This window comes from Anolis sagrei, chromosome 3 (genome assembly GCF_037176765.1).
Source record: "Anolis sagrei isolate rAnoSag1 chromosome 3, rAnoSag1.mat, whole genome shotgun sequence".
In the NCBI taxonomy this organism is placed as follows: domain Eukaryota; kingdom Metazoa; phylum Chordata; class Lepidosauria; order Squamata; family Dactyloidae; genus Anolis; species Anolis sagrei.
This window is the reverse complement of record NC_090023.1, coordinates 252963248-252981069: the sequence shown is the minus strand read 5'-3', so window position 1 is coordinate 252981069 and position 17822 is coordinate 252963248. Positions and strand designations below refer to the sequence as shown.

Here is a 17822-nt window from a genome sequence, read left to right as displayed (position 1 = left end):
CTGGAGCTGATAGAGGGAGCTCATCCGCCTCTCCCTGGATTCGAACGTGCGGCCTGTCGGTCATCAGTCCTGCCGGCACAGGGGTTTAACCCACTGCGCCACTGGGGGCTCCAATGATACAAATGATACATTCATATCCTATTTCCATACTCAGTCAAAAATGTCAGGAGAAATTCACTTACATCCCAAAGTCAGTGAAATCTGGAAGACTTTTTAAAATGCAGAACTCAGTGCCCACCATGAGCAATTTCACACACATTTCCACTGAAGTGCCAACCAGGAACTCCAACATTTTTCAGAAGTTACCGTTTGGGAAGCATTGCTGTAGATCAAGGTAAGACCAAGTACAACCTCTCTAGACAACTTCCAATGTTTCACACTTCTGTCTATTACAGCGTAAGAAGATTTGGAAAGCTAAGCTTAATTCAGTATGTCTGTACAAATTAGACAATGCACTAGTAAAATCTTCAGCTTCAAGCCTCATAAAATGAATGCAAATTGCTTGAAAGAGCATCCATCTGTTCTTGGGCAGATCTCATTTATTTCAATAGGACTGGGGTCACCAAAATTCCCAGAAGACAATGTCCATTACTGGACTGAGTCTCAATGCTAGCAGTTACTCCCATGTAAAGTTGCTTTCAGCTACAACTTAAAAGTTCCTTCCTAGGGGATATTTTGAATTCAAGAACAAATGCATTTATTTAAACCATCTTTTTCTGCCTGGCTGTCTGGTCCCCTGAAGAATAATTGGTGCCCCAGCCTGCTGAAGAATGTATTATTTTGAAAACTCTCTTGCAAGCAGGCAGCATGAAAAAAAAGTTAACCCCCACATGTGGGAGAAGAGAGGGAAGAAAGAAAGAGAGAAAGAATGTTGAAAGACTTTTATCTGTTTTCAAATAGACAAACATTCCTGCCTGTAGATGGCCTGTAATCGTTGTATGTCTATCGGCTCCTATTTCCCCTTTGTAGTTTCAAAAACTTCCCTCTTCCCACATACCTTTGGTCTCTAGGGGCAGATCACACCGTGACACTAAATCTGAGCCATAAACAAGTGAGCTTTTGATACATGAGACATCTGCTAGAAAGGATTCTATATAGGTCTACCTGGGTACAAGCATGAGAAATCCAGGAAAAACAAGCCCAACTCTCTCCAAGATATTTGTTAACAACGCACTGAGGTGGAGGTGTCCTGTTGTGCTCACAGACTTCATCTATCCTTTAAAGGGGAAAATGCAAGATACAATGGTTTTTCATCTGTTTGCTAGTTAGTCCTCCACAGCTAAAATACAAATTAAAAACAACTATATAGATCACCCATCCCAGCATGGAATCCAGGGTAAGATTTCCAGATTTTTTTGAATTTAGAATGTATTTTTAGAATTCCAGTTTTACATGTACCAATAAGGGTGCATCTATGCCAGTGTTACTCAACCTTCGTAATGCCACAACCCCTTAATACAGTTCTTCATGTTGTGGTGACCCCCAGCCATAAAATTATTTTAGTTGCTACTTCATAACTGTCATTTTACTACTGTTATGAATCGTAATGTAAATATCTGATATGCAGAATGTATTTTCATTCACTGGACCAAATTTGGCACAAATACCCGATGTGCCGAAAATTGAATACTGGTGGGGTTGGGGGGAGGGGAATTGATTTTGTCATTTGGGAGTTGTATTTGCTGGAATTTATAGTTCACCTAAAATCAAAGAGCATTCTGAACTCCATCAACAATGGAATTGAACCAAACTTGGCACACAAGACACCCATGACCAACAGAAAATACTAGAAGGGTTTGATGGGCAGTGACTTTGAGTTTTGGAGTTGTAGTTCACCTACATCTAGAGAGCATGTGGACTCAAACACTGATGGATCTGGACCAAACTTGGCACACAGAACTCCCTTGGCCAACAGAAAATACTGGGTTTGGTGGGCATTGACCTTGAGTTTTGTAGTTGTAGTTGTGCTAAACTCAGATAGCACATGGGGTTGAGGGGGGCTGTTTTTGAATTCTGGGCATTGTAGTTCACAGACACCAAATAGGAAGAGAAGGACAGGGGGAGAGATCTTCAGTCTTCTCTGCCAAAAGGGTTCCTAAGACCATCAGAAATATGTGTTTTCTGATGGTCTTTGGCTACCCCTCTGAAACCCCCTTCACACACACACACCCCCCGCAGGAGTCCCAACCCCCAGACTGAGAAACCACACTAATGTGGCTGCTTCCAAAGGCTCTGCTATTCAAATACAGAGCTACAGCTAGTTCAGACTCTTTCATTCAAAATTATTTTGGCACAAATCAGAAAAACAAGCATTACATAATGATCATTTTGTACAATTATGAGCTGACAATATGGAAAGGTATGCACTCATATGGAAAAGTATTAATCATGTAATCAGCGCAATTAAACAACTCATTCACTTCATTATACGTGTAGGCTTTTAACCAGATTTTAATGAGACTTGTGCTTAATGAAGATTCCAGTGCCAAGAGCTTCTGTAGATTTGCTTCTTGACACAAACAACTCATTTCAAATAGTATTACCATGCAGACTGCAATCCCAAACACAGGCACACAGAATAAAACTGCACTGAAATCAACAGGTAGAATTACAGTATTAATTTAAGATCATGGTGACAGGTTGCAACCCCTGAAAACTGTTACCATGAACTTATTTCAAGAGGGAACTGCTTGAAAAATTCTTTTTAGGTCTTCTCTTTCCCAGAATTTACTAACCAGCATGATTATTAGGAGTCAAAAGTTAAAAAAAACTTTCACCAACTCTCTTTATGAATAAATATAGGGTTAGTTAGTGAACCATACTAACTATTCTCTGGTTATGAAATGCATGCAAGTATAAAGATAACCAGCATGGTGTAGTGGTTTGAGTGTTCAGCTATGATTCTTGGGGACCAAGGTTTAACTCCCCACTTAAGGAAACCTATCATAGGATTACTTTGGGCAAGTCACAAACTCTCAGCTCCAGAAAAACCCATAACAGGCCGAACTTAAGGTTGCCATAAGTTGGAAATGACTTGAAGGCAAAGAATGACAGCATGAAATTATTCTTTCCCAGGTAGGAACAGAATGGCAGGAGAAGTAGCCCAGTCTTTCTTCTACTACTTTACTCTTGGAAAAGAGAGCTCTTCTTCCCCAATTAACTGGCAGAGAAGGAATAAAGCAAAGTGTCCCTTTTAATGCCAGTCTTTTGTGTTTGTCAGCAGGGTATACAGGGGAGGCAAACCTCTTTCTGAAGCATCCAGCAGAGAAGCACAGCGGGTTGATGATATACTGAATTTGGAAGTGATGCTATAAGAAGTGAAACAAGTTCATAATACAATGTAAAAAGTTACTTCCCATCCCAATAACAAGGGCACAACAAAAATCACATTTCAGAAGTAACAAAGTGTGATGGAATTACACTGTATCCATGTAATGAGTAATGTTTTCCAGTTATTTCTGAACATTGCTTTTTAAAAGCAGTTTAGAAATATTTTGACAGGATAATATGGGCTTTTAAAATAACAAAAGTAATGAGTAATGTAATTAGTTACCTCTTGACATTGAAATGGGTGCCTTCATCTGTTGACCTATGGGGACCCCATAGATTTCACAGGGTTTTTTAGGCAAGGAAAGCACATAGGGAGGTTGCCAAGTATGTTTATTGGCAGCTCTTTTTTAAAAAAAGAATATGTTGGAAACTACCTTGTCATGCGATAAAGGTAGATAATAAATCATAAATAAATAGATAGATATATGAATGAGGATTTAAGCCATCCTGTACCCGATTCCAATTTATTTCCAACAATGGTTCATCCAACCACTACTCTGGAATTCCACAAAGGTATTCTGGAAAAATAAAAATATAGAGTAATTGTAGATCAGTGCTTGTTGGAAACAGCAACCTTTTTCAAGCCTCCACTAGTTATTTGTTATGTATATAATTCGGATTGCTTACTGTATTGTATATGTGTGCATTGGTATGCATTTTTACCATAACTCTTTGTTGTGAGAGAGGCTACAGACCATGTGATCACAACTGGGATTGTTTAGTACTCAGACTCCATTTTGGAAACAGTATGTTTTAGACTTCAGTAGGAACAGTATGCTTAGAGGATCTGTTGGATTTTCAGACCAGACAGAGATTCTATAATTATGGCTCTCAGAACAGAGAAATGCTTTGGATTTTGGATTGTTGATTATAACAAGGATATTCTGTGTTACTTGCACAGAGAAACTACTTCAAACCCTAATTGGATTGATATGCAAAGTACCTGTATGCTGAATATATTAAGTTTGAGAGTAAACCAACTGCGTTATCTTAAAGAAGTCTGCTAATTTTGACTCTCAAGAGCATGATTTAAACCAAGATGTTTTAAGGGAGAGTAGATGTTTTGGGGCAACTAAAAAGATGAAGTACTTTGGTCACATAATGAGAAGACAGGAAAGCTTGGAGAAGATAACAATGCTGGAGAAAATGGAAGAAAAAAGGAAGAAAAAAGGAAGAGGGGCCGACCAAGGGCAAGATGGATGGATGGTATCCTTGAAGTGACTGGCTTGACCTTGAAGGAGCTGGGGGTGGCAACGGCGGACAGGTAGCTTTAGTGTGGGCTGGTCCATGAAATCACAAAGAGTTGAAAATGACTGACCAAATAAACAGCAACAAAAATAACACTCCTGAAATTATACTATATGTGTGTGTGTGTGTTTTTGTGCATTGGCATATCTTTGTTCCTAGCAGAACAAAGAGATATCTAGGTATAACAGTTGAGAAACCCAATTGCCTTGCATGAATGCCATTTTCCCAAAAGGTTATGACTCTAACTGGTCATGACAGGTCATGGTTTACCAAGAGGTTATGGCAATATTTTTCAAAAGGTTATGGGTTATGACTTCTAACAAGGTTATGCCTTTCCAAGATCATAAAATCTCCAAAAAGGTTATGGAGATTTCCATTTTCAAAAGTGCTCAATACTAAACAGATACAACTACATGGAAAAATAGAAAAAAATGTAATTTCTGGGTAGTGATAGGAAGGAAATGTGGCTTTTTGCCTACAGAGCCCATGGGCTTGTGTACAAACATTTTGTATTTTGATTGGTGGGGAGAATATTTGTGTGTGTGTTACCTGTTTGCTTACTTAAGTGGATGTGTTTGCCTGTCTTTTATATAAAATGTTGTTAATGTATTTTATGGACAAATATATGTGATTTGGCATTTTTGCTCACACTCCAAACCAATAATACCCACAAGAGAGCTGAGACTAAGAGAAGGTCTTCTCCCAAAGACTTCAAAGCCTGAACAGGAAAATATAGTTCTTCATATATCCTCAATGCAAATTATGAAGAACTTAATCAATTATAGTCAGCACTTTGAATTGTGTCCAAGAACAGCCCAATAGCCACTGGAATTGTAGTCGAATAAAAGAGTTGTGTGCTCCTCATAACTAGCCCCACAGCATACAACTCCCTTCTTACAACAGTTCCACCAAGTACCAGTCTGTTTCTGAGCTCAGTTCAATGTGTTGGTTGTGATGCATAAAGAATTAGTCCAAATTAAAAATCTTATTGTTGAAGAACTGGGACTGCTTAACTTTATACTAAAAATGAGGCCAAAGTTTACTAAGGTTTATCATTTACAAGTCTTCAATAAATGGCACCGTCATTTGTAGCCAGTAAGTATTTCAGGTATGAGCTTGGAAAACTTTATACAGAAATGTCTCATCACTATCCCAGCAATGACCTCAAATCACTGGATGAGCTCACCCATTTTAAAAAAGGCAAGTGATCCAATTTCCATGAGAGACCAGACATGAGCTATGTTAGACGTGTAGGCTATCCAGCCGCACCAGTCATTCGGCCAATTATGCTTAGTGCTTCTGGATCACCATTAGTGCCTTTTTGCCAGAATAGGTCTGTGATGTAAACACTTCATGCTGGAGAATTATGGCTGAACCATGCATTTTTGAAATGTCTGGGAGGCTAGTTTTTTGATGGAACATCTCTTGAAGATGGTGTCATGACCAAGGAAAGGCATCACAGTGCAAAATGACCCTACAAATATTGCCAAAAGCTGTTTGCCTCTCTTTCCTCTCCTCCCTTCTTTGGCTATAAGCTTACAAGGTTAATAGATAAGACTGCATGTATGAGAGCGATTAAGCCAGAATTCTGCACAAAGACAAAACAGTTTCTTCAACATATTATCTGCATAAATGTGTGGGTTTGCTTTCTGCTTCTTCAAACACAGGAAGCTGTCATACACCAAGTTAGGTCCCTGATCCATCTAGGCTGCTATTATCTACAGTGATTGTCAGCATTCAGTAGTCCAGCCTCACCTGGAGATACTAGCAATTGAACCCAAAAGCTGAATGTGAAGTGTGTGCTCCACCACTTGGCTACAGTCATCCCCCCATTTGTTGGGTTTAGGGGCGCAGGATGCTGCCAAAATGGGAAAACCATCTATAGAATGCTAATTTTCTCTCTGAGAATTTCTAGGTCCTGCAGCAACACTCTGGTCAATTTACAGCAGAAGTTGATGAAGTTGCACTTGAGAACCTAGAAAGACCATATTAATCAAATTCACAAATAATCAAACCTGTAAAAGGAAAATCCACAAATGCAGAGGACCAACACTATCTAGAAAACAAAAATAACATCTTCCACCAATGTCTAAGATTTTACCCACACACTTTAAAGTATGTTGTTTGACAATAATTACTGAAAGCTGCTTCTTTAAACAGAACAGTAATCAAAGATTGTTCAAAAGCTGTTTTTTTTTTGCAAAGGCACATTCTTCAGCTTGAATAAACTTCTTCACAATCACAACGCAATGCCACAGAAATTTTAGTCCTCAAAGGTCCCATAAGTCTTTTCTGTTTTAATTATCAATTAATGAATAAATTAGTAATCCAATTCCTCTTACTAAACATCCTCATGAGCAACGTGGAGAATAAGCATTTTCCCAATCCATTCATACTGATGTAGTTAGAACCAATGACGTGGGGTTTTTGGAAAAAGTAAAACTGGGAAACTTTCCACACACAAAAAAAAACCACCCAAAAGATTTTCCAGTGCATTAAGTAGGGTTATCTGGTTTAGCACATTTGGTTTAAATGTTCTGTTGAAACAAACTCAAAATTTTATGTGGAATTTATTTTACTGGAATATTTGCAATTTTGTAAACAAAACAGAGTTTACTTCCCAGGCATTTCACACAAAAGAATGCCATTTTCAACATACATATCTAAAGAGAAATGAGTCTGATTTATCTTATATCAACAGTTTGACTTTCTTTTGCTGTACTATAGCTGTAGTACTTCAGCTTCACTTAATCACTCTCTACACTACTTATCAGCTCCATTTCAAGTTGAGAAAAATCTGCTCCACTACAACTACTTCAACATTCAATTCCACTAAAAGATTGATTGCACTACAACAGTCCAGACAATTAGGGATACATAGAGATAACAATACATTTACTACAGAAAAATCTAAGATGGGGGGGAAAAATAGAAAATTTTCCAGCCTGAATGTCTCCTTAGAACACAAAGGGAAGGGCTTAGTTTTTAATGTGGTGGGGTCAACCATTAAGCTCTACTGTGTGGTGGTATCCTATCCCAGTACTAACCAAGATTCTGCTGCACTTCCAAGATCAGATGAGAACTGGTGCCTTCGGGGCATTCAGTAGTCATAAATTCCTGACTTCTTAGAAACAGAAATAAATGGTTCCCCATTCTAATTCAGGATTCCTGAGAGTCTGATTCATCCCGTCACCCTTTCATCCCAGCTAAGGTGGCCAATGTTGAAAGATAATAGGAAGAGCCAAGGTCTAAAGCATCTAGAAGGGTACCAAACAGAGCAAGGCTTCCACAAGCCAATACACAAACCAAGATAGGATCAGATGATTTTATAGAATGCATTGCACATGGCAGTTCTTTTGCCATGTGGCTTTCCATATGACTGTAAACCTCTGTGAGGGCCTGAACAGGCTGCGAAGCAAGGTAGAAAGATATAGGAAAAATGTCTCTCAATCTCTTTGAAATTGCTTTGAGTGGTGAGTTTCTAATAAGACATGAAACAGATCCCCAACTATTCTTGTTAATTGCCATCAAGTCAACTTTGACTGATTGCAACCCTGTCATAGCAACTGTCTTCAGATGGTTACTGTTTCAGCATTTATTGCCAACAAGGATTTTTTGCTTCAGTCAGCATATGCAAAACCATCCCATGTGACTCAGTTCAAATGTGACTTACTATTTCCTGCAACACAAACATGCACACACATGCATGTATACACCCATACCCCTAAAATAAGATCACTATGAGTTAGAGTCAGCCTGAAGGCACAAAACAACAACAGGAACCAGCTTCTTTCCTTAATCCTTTTTGTCTGCTTGCATTGTGGAAGAGACCATTCTGAGAAGAGATGGCTGGACTTTTTTCCTCAACACATCTCTCAGTACATTTGACATTTCACAAGAGATGGGAATAAAACACATGGAGGAGTGGTATGGCTTTATGGTGAAGGTGGGTTTCCAGATGCTCTTGGACTGCAGAATCCATAATTCCTCATGATTGCCTAAGCTAACTAGGACTGATGGGAACTGCAAAACACATTAAGAGGACCACAATTGCCTACAATTCCCTTATGACAAAATTGAAAAATGACTTGTACATGTATATTAGGAGAGGGTCCTTCAACACTGTAGAATGAATGCAATTTGACACCATTTTAATAGCATAGTATGACTACGCACAGAGACATCCAACACCACACATATGAAGGGAAAATGATATAACCAAGAGGCCTTCATCAACACATCTCCTGTCAATCTCCCACAAAGTGCCACCTCTTTTTTTATTGTCATCTTGCTGCTGCCTAACATGCAAGTTGTTACAGAATTGGGTTGCTTTAGGTTTTTTGGCCTGTATGACCATGTTCTAGAAGCATTCTCTCCTGATGTTTCACCTGCATCTATGGCAGGCATCTTCAGAGGTTGTGAGGTCCTCACAACCTCTGAGGATGCATGCCATATATACAGGTGAAACGCCAGGAGAGAATGCTTCTAGAACGTGGCCATACAGCCCAAAAAAACCTACAACAACCGAGTGATTCTGGCCATGAAAACCTTTGACAATACATTATTACAGAATTCACTTTTAAATTCCAAACAACATTCACCTCACTGCTAATAATTAATGAAGGCCTAGCTTTTCTTAGACTTTCATTCAATTTTCCACACCCACACAAATCCTACTCTTGAGTTACAACCTTCTATATGCTTCACCTGAGTGTTCAGTCTCACCGAACTCATTTTTAAGCAGAAAAGTAGGGTGATGTTATTAGAGAAGCAGCCATTTGGGTGAGAGATCAGACTAGCATCCTGTTCCCTTACATGGCAGGTTTCTACAAGAGAGGGACTCTTTCCTTCTTCCTCTTTGCTGAATTCTACAAGAGGAGCGGAAATGAATCATGGAGACCACTGCTACCATATGTGATGCAACCAAGGTAAAGGCCAGTGAGAAAAAACGTATCTCAAAAAACAATCTTCACGAATCCAGCATCTTAAGTGTAGAGGTGTACCTGAAGCTCTCCAGATGTTTTCTACCTACAACACTATCCATCCTAGCCAGCCAAGAGGATCATAGGAGCTACAATCCAAAAAAGAAAAGAAATACTAAGGAGTTTTAGTACATTAGTGTCAAGTGAGGAAAAACTTCCCAGATCTTTTCTTCTATTTTTGTCCAAGCAACATTAAACATGGTTTTCCAGTTCTTCTAGTTCCTACCACTTTTAATTCAACCATATTGCTAGTTTTCCTATTATGAAAATAGGAAATTTGAGGGAAAGAGATAAGCAACTGACTTATTCTAAGCTATTCAAGCAAGCCCATGGATAAAGTAGGATTTGAACTCAATCCCAAGCATAACTGGGTCTCTCTGGTACTAACAAGGATGGGTACACAAGTGCATCTTCCAATGCAGTTTGGAACTTAACAATAAAGAACAACACCTGACAAAAAAGCAGTAAAAAAAAACGATCACTGGTGTTCCAGTAGGAACATAATGGCAGAATCCTATTAGCAAGAAGGTGAATTACTACTTCTACTGGAAATTATGGCTAAGCAGATGGAAGAAATATGATGAAACATACAGCTTCAATTAATGAGTATGGTTTTATCATTATTATTAACAAGGCTGCCAATACTTCTCATCAGAAGAGCTTACAGAATAGATTATAAAACAGAAAACCACAAAAACAATGTAAACCAACTAAAAACATATTTAACAGGTTAACAAGTTAAAGTAAGTTAAATGGCCTTAAAAGTTTTAAACCATTGCCATGTACATTTGGGAGGAAAATGAGGCCCCAAAGACTTTAATTAGAAAGCTAAATTTTAGCCTGGAAATAGAATGAAGGGTATTAGCCTTCAAGAGGCATTCCAGACAATGGTTTTCCATGGTCCTCCTAAGTGTGTTGCTGTCACAAGTGGAAGACAAAGACTTCAGAAGACCTCAGTTCCTGGACAAGTGTATCAGAAAGCATCCCAAAAGCACTTCATTGGGCAGGTGGAGATTCCTGGCTCAATAGCAGTATGTGTGAAAAAGATCTTGGAGTTCCCATGGACAACAAATTAAACATGAGCCAACAATGTCATGCGGCAGTTTAAAAAGCCAATGGGATTTTGGCCTGCACCAAGAGTAGTCTAGTGTCTAGATCCAGGGAAATCATGCTACCCCTCTATTCTGCCTTGGTCAGACCAAATTGGTATATTGTGTCCAGTTCTGGGCACTGCAGTTTAAGGGAGATGTTGACAAGCTGGAATGTGTTGAGAGAAGGGCAACTAAAATGATCTAGGATCTGGAAAACAAGCTCTATGAGGAGCAGCTTAAAGAGCTAGACATGTTTAGCCTTCAGAAGAGAAGGCTGAGAGGAGACATGATGAGGGCAATGTATAAATATGTAAGGGGAAATCATAGGGAGGAGGGAGCAGGCTTGTATTTGCTGTCCTGGAGACTAGAACATGGAACAATGGCTTCAAACTACAGGAAAGGAGAGTCCACCTGAACATTAGGAAGAACTTCCTGACTGTGAGAGCTGTTCAACAGTGGAAATCTCTGCCCCAGAATGTGGTGGAGGCTCCTTCTTTGGAGGCATATAGAGGCTGGATGGCCGTGTTGGGTGTGCTTTGAATGTGACTTTCCTGCTTCTTGGCAGGGGGTTGGACTGGATGGCCCACAAGGTCTCTTCCAACTCTATGGTTCTATTATTCTTTTATGATTATTCTTTTCTTGCAAACAAGACATTTCTTCCAGGGTCTTGGTCGTTAGTTGTGTAAAGATATGTATCCTCAGCAATTGTATGGAACTCATAAAGTCATATCCTTCAAGTACCCCCTTAACCACTACTATGAATCAAAGTATCAATTGTTTTCAAAGGCTTTCCCACATCCAGTGCATTAAAGCAGATAGTCCTGAATATCATCAGAGAATGGATCATTGTTCCCATGGAATCTCTGTTTCAGGAAGGTGACAACTGACATAGCAACCTAGTGTAATGAAAGGCACTTCTTACCACAGAGGTTACCTGGGCCTCCAGGTTCAAACCTGGATTTAAGAGAACCCCAAGAAAGCAGACCTTTGGGATGAGTGTGTACAATATCACCCAGAATGGCATGAACTTCATATCTCTAAAAAACAAACCAACTATACACAAAACCCCTGTTATTGGGATTCAGTTTCATTTCACTGGCCCCTATCTAGCAGATTCCAAACAATGGCTCTGTCTAGAATGAACCTCAACTTTATCCAATGAGTGGGATGGGGAAAGAGATGGACATCATCAGTGTCCCATTGACTCTGAATGATTTTTCCTGGTGGCTTTCTATATTAAACAAGAATTGCAAACTCTTCTATATGGAGGTCCTAAATGGAGGCTCAGTGGTGCAATTTATTTATTTGTCGTGTAAGGGCAACCAGTCAATTGTATTACATTTTTAACAGAACAAAACAAACAAACAGACAAAACACAAAATTTGCAAGTTTGGTAGTTGATTAAATGCCCTTTGACCAATATCTGGCCACTTGGAGCGCTTCTGGTGTTGCTGCAAAGAGGTCCTCCACTGTGCATGTGGCAGTGGTGGAATATGCATTCAATATAATATTTGCCTTCTGTATTCATGGATTCTGCATGGATTTCACCATCCATGGCTTGAAAATGTTCCAAAATCCCTCAAAAAGGAAACATTGGTTTTGCAGTTTTATATAAAGGATACCATAAAAAGGTAAAGGTAGTCCCCTGACATTAAGTCCAGTCATGTCTGACTCTGGGGTGTGGTGCTCATCTCCATTTCTAAGCCGAAGAGCCAGCGTTGTCCGTAGACACCTCCAAAATCATGTGGCCGTCATGACTACATGGAGACGCCACCGGGGGCTCCTAAAGGATACCATACTCTATTGCATATAATGGGATTTGGGCATCCACGGATTTTTGTATCCTCAAGGAGTCCTAGAAACAATATCATATGAAAGCTGATTGGCATAACCTGGGAATCACAACCAGATACAGTGAAGACATCTGCCCTTGTGCTTTGCTACTCTGCTGCTGAGTACACATGCCCAGTGTGGAACACATCTCACCATGCTAAAATAGTGGATGTGCCACATTATCACAGGATGTCTATGCCCTACATCATTGGAGAAATTATACTGATTCACCGGTATTGCACCTGACATCTGCCAGGAAGTAGCAGCCAATAATGAAAGGACCAAGGCAGTGACATCTCTGACCCATCCTCTGTTTGGATATCAACCAGCACGCCAACACCTTAAATCAAGAAATAGCTTTCTAAGATCTACAGAGTTACTTACATGAACACCTCAGCAAGTAAGAGTCCAAAAGTGGCAGGCTAAAACCCGGAACCTCAACCCATGGCTGATACCAAATGAGAGACTGGACTACTTGGAAGATGCAGAGCCAACCTTAATAAATGGGGCCACAAAGTGGAGTCCATGACATGCGAGTGTGGAGAAGAGCAAACCACAGACCATCTATTATAATGCAATCTGAGCCCTGTCACATGCACAATGGAGGGCCTCCTTATAGCGACACAAGTGGCACTCCAAGTGGCCAGCTACTGGTCAAAGGACATTTATTTACTTACTTACTTACTTACTTACTTACTTACGACATTTATATGCCACCCTCCTCACCCCGAAGGGGACTCAGAGCGGCTTACGATATATATACACACACACACACACAATATATTATGTTATTAGCATAGCACAATATCAGTATTAAATATTACTGTATTGTACCATACCATTATATTGTAATATTATTAGCAATATTACATGTAATATAAATATATAATTATATTATTATATTGCATTACATTATAATATTATAAATATTATATACAATATATTATATTATACTATTAGCATAGCACATATTTAATATAATGCCAAGTTTTAAAACTTTGTTTGTATTTTTAAAATACATCACAACTGTACCCTTGGTTTCTTCTGTTATTGATAAATAAATAAATAAATAAATAAGGAGTCCTGGAACCAAATCTCAGTGGACACGAAGGGCCCACTCTAGAGAAATGTTAGCTCCCAACATCTTCCTCCTGCAATTCTAGAAAGACGCTTTCAGGCAGAGAAAGCAACAGTGGGCTAGCTTCTCCCTCAATATAAAGCAGGTTCCATATTTGGCAGCATGATTAATTTGCTCAAAACTCCAGCAATTCCTCAAGATTTCAACAGATCCTCCTCTACCCTGTGTGGTTTGGAGAAGCACATTCTTAACACACTCCAATATTCCCATCTTACTCAGCAGCAGCCCACGCCTGCCTCCCTCCAAACAGAGACAATCTCCACTCCATCAGTGCCAGCAGATAACTTCACCGAAGAGGAAAGAGATGAAAAAGAAGGAAGGGAAGGACAGGCACATTCTGCCTTCAAAGAGAGAAAAAACCTGACCTTAATCTGAAAGAGGAAAAAAAGAAATCTCTCTGAGTGGAATTACAGGAGACTCAAATCATTGGAATCTTCCCCTCTGAAAAAAATAAAATACTTTCAGGAGAAGGGAGAAAGAAAAGGCCAAGCTGTGGAGAAATGGTTGAGAAGGAAACCAAACAGCATTCCATTTCCTGGTCCGATTCCCTTCTATTGGTGGGAAGGAGGGCGGAGGAGAGCCTTTGGCAAAGGAAATCCAGAGACTGGGGAGACTGAGGGGAGGTGGGAGAAAGAGAGGGAGAGAGAAGTCGCTGGCTGGTTTGCCTTCCCTTGAAGGGCAGGCAGACAGGCATCCTTCCTGGCCAGAAAAGGGCGAGACACTACGTGCTGTGGGGCAGAAAAGCCAGCCTGGGCTTGGTTGGCACTCTTTGCCTTGCACCCATATAGACTATGGGGAGGGGTGGGCTTTCCCCCCCTTCTCTGCCCCTCAGGACTCTGCTTTTGGCCTGCAGTGGAGTTCTTTGAGGGGGAAACAGCCCTCTCCCTTCAAATATAGACTCTAGCTGGAAAATAATACATAACAGCTCCTATCCTGGCCCCAGCATAAGGTCTTGCATAAGTTTGACAGCGGTACCTTTGCATCCAAGACATCATTCTCATCATCACTGCCTTGCAATCCTTTTGGCTTGGCACAGTTCTCCCTGGGAATCAAAGTGAAGGTGGGTTGCTGTGAGTTTTCTGGGCTGTACGGCCATGCTCCAGAAGCATTATTTCCTGACGTTTCACCTGCATCTATGAGAGGCATCCTCAGAGGTTGTGAGGTCTGTTGGAAACTAGGCAAGTGGGATTTATATATCTGTGGAATATCCAGGGTGGGAGAAAGAACTCTTGCCTGCTTGAGGCAAGTGTGAATGTTGCAATTGGCCCCCTTGATTAGCACTTAATGGCCTTGCAGCTTCAAGGTCGGGCTGCTTACTGACAGTATTTTAAAAAACCACTAAAATCAGGACAGTAAATAAAGAACACTCAGAAAACAGAAGAATTCCAGACATGACTCAATCAGGACCATCTGTCAGGGGTGCTTTGGATGCAATTTTCCTGCTTCTTGGCAGGGGGTTGGACTGGATGGCCCTTGAGGTGTCTTCCAATGCTATGATTCTATGATTCTAGGGCCAGTTAACACCTCCCAACAAAGGATTCCCCCAGGGAGGATGCAGCCAGACCTTGAAGCTGAAAGGCTATTCAGTGCTAATCAAGGTGGCCAATTATAACATTCACACCTGCCTCAAACAGACAAGAGTTCTTTCACCCACCCTGGACATTATTCTACAGATATATGAACCCCATTTTCTTGTTTCCAACAGTCTCCACAACCTCTGAGGATGCCTGCCATAGATGCAGGCAAAAGGTCAGGAGAGAATGCTTCTCGAACATGGCCACACAGTCCAGAAAACTCACAGCAATTAAGTTAATTCTGGCCATGAAAGCCTTCGAGGTGTGCTTCTCGGGGATTCCGGTTCAGGTTCACCAAGCATTGGGTTTAGCACTCAGATAATCGATTGGGAAACCAGTGGCCTCATCACACTAGAGAGAAAAAATCCACTTAAAATCCTGTTTCTGCCTTCTGCAGAATTGTGGGGTTTGTAGTTTAGGGAGGTGCCTTTAACATCCTCGCTAAACTACAAACCCCAGAATTCTGCAGGAGGCAGAAACCGGATTTGAAGTGGATTTTTACTCTAGTGTGATGAAGTGACGGGTTAACTGTAACGCACACCTTCGCCTTGACGCTGGCTGCCAAACCCGGGTCTGGAGAGCCTGGATCCCACCCCAAAAAGAAACGTGTCAAGCTAAGTGTGCGGGGGAGGGGGGGGGGTTGAAACCAGACAGCCCCGAGGAGCCTGCCTGGATTGTGAGGTTCTGCTGGTGCCTCCACTCTCTCCACCCATTCTGCACAGGGAGGGGGGGGGGGCGAGAAGTCAGAATATCCAAAGACTTCTGCATTCCGGCTGGCTTTCCTTCCCTGGGGGTTGAGACCGGCACGGCATCCTTCTCTCCTGTAGCAACCCCCCTCCCCCGAATAAAGAAACCGGAGGCAGCCCCGCCGCCTTTTCCCAGCGGCTTTCCTTGGCCCCAAAGCCCGCCTGGCGCCTTCCCTTTTCCCAGAGCAAGGGAAACCGGACCCAGTTCCGAACTGGTCGGTTTTCCAAAGTCTACTTCACATCTCCCCCTCAAAGATCCCCCCCCCACCCGCCTGAATCCCCCTCCCCAGATTGAAAAAAACTGCAGCCAGAAGGGATACTATTTGGAATCGGCTTGAACCCCATTTGGAGTCGCCTCGATTCCCATTCGGAATCTCTCTTTCTGACCAGTCAATGAACACAATGTGGGGGTGCTCTGCCCCCAGGGAGGGGGTCAGTTAGGAAATGCAACACTCTCCGAAAGGGAGGAGGTGCAGAGAGAGGCAAACGCCCTCCCTACCCCAAACTTTTGGGGTCCCATCTCGGAGGCTCCCTTCCCCTCCCCTCTCCGCAACTCCCACGCCCCGTTTGGCCTCTCACGCCCCCCAAAAAGGCCAAGAGGAAGAGTGCACCCGGTTTCTGGCTTCTCCCCACCCCAGACTCCGGTTCCCCCTTGGAGTTTCCACTCTGAAACAAAAGGAATCCGGATTGGGAAGGCAGAAAAAAGCAGAGGCAGGGAAGGAAAACGCCGAGGCAGGCAGCAGGCAGACTCCAGCTCTTAGGGAAACCCCACAAGTTCCTGGAAAAGCTCGCTGCGTTTTCTCGTGGGGAGGGATCCGTGGCATGTTGGATGCTACGCCTCGTCGCCTGGGAGGGAAAGAGAATAAACCGAGGCGGAGGAGGAGGAGGAGGAAGAGGCGGCAGGGCTTACCTTGTGCTGGAAAAGGGGGAGCAGCACCCGAAGTCCAGAGACAAGAGAGCGAGCGAGAGAGAGAAGAGGGGTGGTGTTCCTTGGGAGGGAGGCTGAGGCTGAGTCTGAGGCCGCCCTGCTCTTGCTCCTGCTCCACCACCACCTCCGCCTGGCTCCAGCGGGCGAGGACCGAGCCGGGAGAACTAACTCTCAGGCGGCGTCGGAGGGGGATTCCGCCATGTCAGTGATGTCGGACCACATGGGGATCTGGGACCAGCCCACATACCATACAGTCTGGAGTAGAGGCTACTGTGGGAAAAAAAGGAGGAGGAGGAGGAGGAGTGGAAAATCAGAAAGGGGAAGGGAAGGGAGGGAGGGGAGGGGGTGCAGGCGCAGCAAAGCCAGCCCAGGAAGAGAAGAAGGGAAAGGGGGAGGGCCCGGCGCTTAGCAAACTAGAAACGCACCCGGTTGGTGTAGGTTTTTTCGGGCTATATGGCCATGGTATGATAGCTGGGTCCGGAAACTCCGAGCCTTACGCAGTTTGCGCAGGAGAGACTTAGCTAATGTAAGCCAGACCGGAGACAGATAATATAGAAGGAATGTAAGAGTTCTTTAATGGTGAAACCCGAACCCTTACCCTGAACCGTACTGTAAGTCTAAGCTTTACCCTAAGCCTTACCCTAACCCAAACCCTAAACCTTCCCCTAAAGCCCAAACCCTAAATCTAACCCTTACGCTAACCCCAACCCAACCCAAACCCTTACCCTAACCCAAACCCTAAACCTTACCCTAACCCTTAAACTAACCCAAACCCTAAACCTAACCCTTACGCTAACCCCAACCCAAACCCTTACCCTAACCCAAACCCTAAACCTTACCCTAACCCTTAAGCTAACCCAAACCCTAAACCTAACCCTTACGCTAACCCTAACCCCAGCCCTAACCGTACCCTAACCGTAACCCCTAACGTTTACCTAACCCTAAACCTAAC

At 42.2% G+C, this 17822-nt stretch overlaps 1 protein-coding gene across 2 annotated transcripts in view; it reads right to left on the bottom strand.

Annotated features, from left to right (window-relative positions):
* Window positions 1-17175, bottom strand: part of FNDC3B (fibronectin type III domain containing 3B) — a 332684-nt gene extending 315509 nt beyond the window's left edge. The window contains exons 1-2 of one of the 2 annotated variants that reach the window (XM_067466047.1): window positions 16853-17175; window positions 14598-14664 (exon numbers count right to left, since the gene is read on the bottom strand). The gene's annotated coding sequence lies outside the window, so the exon portion shown is untranslated. The remainder of the gene's footprint in view (window positions 1-14597; window positions 14665-16852) is intronic. The other variant, XM_060767521.2, reaches the window with a different exon arrangement.
* Between the last annotated feature and the right edge of the window lie 647 nt (window positions 17176-17822).